Here is a 2,740-nt window from a genome sequence, read left to right as displayed (position 1 = left end):
TATAAAAAACAGTTTTTGCTTTGTCATTATGGGGTATTGTGTATAGATTGAGTAACAAAAACATGGATTTAATACATTTTAGAATAAGGCTGTAATGTAACAAAATGTGGGAAATATCAAGGGGTCTGAATACTTTCCGAAGGCCCTGTATGTCATGACTGCCCTCACGAAAAACAGATTGTAGTCAGGGTGCAATATAACTACAGTATGCTACAAATGAGTTCATTTTACTGCAGTTATTCTGCATCTGAAATACCACAGTCACCCTACTTTTACTGCAGTTATTCTCTATCCGAAATACCACAGTCACCCCACTTTTACCGCAGTTATTCTCTATCCGAAATACCACAGTCACCCCACTTTTACTGCAGATATTCTCTATCTGAAATACCACAGTCACCCTACTTTTACTGCAGTTATTCTCTATCCGAAATACCACAGTCACACCACTTTTACTGCAGTTATTCTCTATCTGAAATACCACAGTCACCCTACTTTTACTGCAGTTATTCTCTATCCGAAATACCACAGTCACCCCATTTTTACTGCAGTTATTCTCTATCTGAAATACCACAGTCACCCCACTTTTACTGCAGTTATTCTGCATCAGAAATACCACAGTCACCCCACTTTTACTGCAGTTATTCTCTATCTGAAATACCACAGTCACCCCACTTTTACTGCAGTTATTCTGCATCAGAAATACCACAGTCACCCCACTTTTACTGCAGATATTCTGCATCCGAAATACCACAGTCACCCCACTTTTACTGCAGTTATTCTGCATCCGAAATACCACAGTCACCCCACTTTTACTGCAGTTATTCTCTATCTGAAATACCACAGTCACCCCACTTTTACTGCAGTTATTCTCTATCCGAAATACCACAGTCACCCCATTTCTACTGCAGTTATTCTCTATCCGAAATACCACAGTCACCCTACTTTTACTGCAGTTATTCTCTATCCGAAATACCACAGTCACCCCACTTTTACTGCAGATATTCTATATCCGAAATACCACAGTCACCCTACTTTTACTGCAGTTATTCTGCATCCGAAATACCACAGTCACCCCACTTTTACTGCAGTTATTCTGCATCTGAAATACCACAGTCACCATTATGGGGTATTGTGTATAGATTGAGTAACAAAAACATGGATTTAATACATTTTAGAATAAGGCTGTAATGTAACAAAATGTGGGAAATATCAAGGGGTCTGAATACTTTCCGAAGGCCCTGTATGTCATGACTGCCCTCACGAAAAACATATTGTAGTCAGGGTGCAATATAACTGCAGTATGCTACAAATGAGTTCATTTTACTGCAGTTATTCTGCATCTGAAATACCACAGTCACCCTACTTTTACTGCAGTTATTCTCTATCTGAAATACCACAGTCACCCCACTTTAACTGCAGTTATTCTCTATCTGAAATACCACAGTCACCCTACTTTTACTGCAGTTATTCTCTATCTGAAATACCACAGTCACCCCACTTTAACTGCAGTTATTGTCTATCTGAAATACCACAGTCACCCCACTTTTACTGCAGTTATTCTCTATCTGAAATACCACAGTCACCCCACTTTAACTGCAGTTATTCTCTATCTGAAATACCAGTCACCCTACTTTAACTGCAGTTATTCTCTATCTGAAATACCACAGTCACCCCACTTTTACTGCAGTTATTCTCTATCTGAAATACCACAGTCACCCCACTTTAACTGCAGTTATTCTCTATCTGAAATACCAGTCACCCTACTTTAACTGCAGTTATTCTCTATCTGAAATACCACAGTCACCCCACTTTTACTGCAGTTATTCTCTATCTGAAATACCACAGTCACCCCACTTTTACTGCAGTTATTCTCTATCTGAAATACCACAGTCACCCCACTTTAACTGCAGTTATTGTCTATCTGAAATACCACAGTCACCCCACTTTTACTGCAGTTATTCTCTATCTGAAATACCACAGTCACCCCACTTTAACTGCAGTTATTCTCTATCTGAAATACCACAGTCACCCCACTTTTACTGCAGTTATTCTCTATCTGAAATACCACAGTCACCCCACTTTTACTGCAGTTATTCTCTATCTGAAATACCACAGTCACCCCACTTTAACTGCAGTTATTCTCTATCTGAAATACCACAGTCACCCCACTTTTACTGCAGTTATTCTCTATCTGAAATACCACAGTCACCCCACTTTAACTGCAGTTATTCTCGATCTGAAATACCAGTCACCCTACTTTAACTGCAGTTATTCTCTATCTGAAATACCACAGTCACCCCACTTTTACTGCAGTTATTCTCTATCTGAAATACCACAGTCACCCCACTTTTACTGCAGTTATTCTCTATCTGAAATACCACAGTCACCCTACTTTTACTGCAGTTATTCTCTATCTGAAATACCACAGTCACCCCACTTTTACTGCAGTTATTCTCTATCTGAAATACCACAGTCACCCCACATTTACTGCAGTTATTCTGCATCTGAAATACCACAGTCACCCTACTTTTACTGCAGTTATTCTCTATCTGAAATACCACAGTCACCCTACTTTTACTGCAGTTATTCTGCATCCGAAATACCACAGTCACCCCACTTTTACTGCAGTTATTCTCTATCTGAAATACCACAGTCACCCCACTTTTACTGCAGTTATTCTCTATCTGAAATACCACAGTCACCCCACTTTTACTGCAGTTATTCTCTATCTGAAATA

The sequence above is a fragment of the Oncorhynchus nerka genome, unplaced genomic scaffold (assembly GCF_034236695.1).
Source record: "Oncorhynchus nerka isolate Pitt River unplaced genomic scaffold, Oner_Uvic_2.0 unplaced_scaffold_967, whole genome shotgun sequence".
Classification (NCBI taxonomy): Eukaryota; Metazoa; Chordata; class Actinopteri; order Salmoniformes; family Salmonidae; genus Oncorhynchus; species Oncorhynchus nerka.
This window is presented reverse-complemented; position numbering follows the sequence as displayed.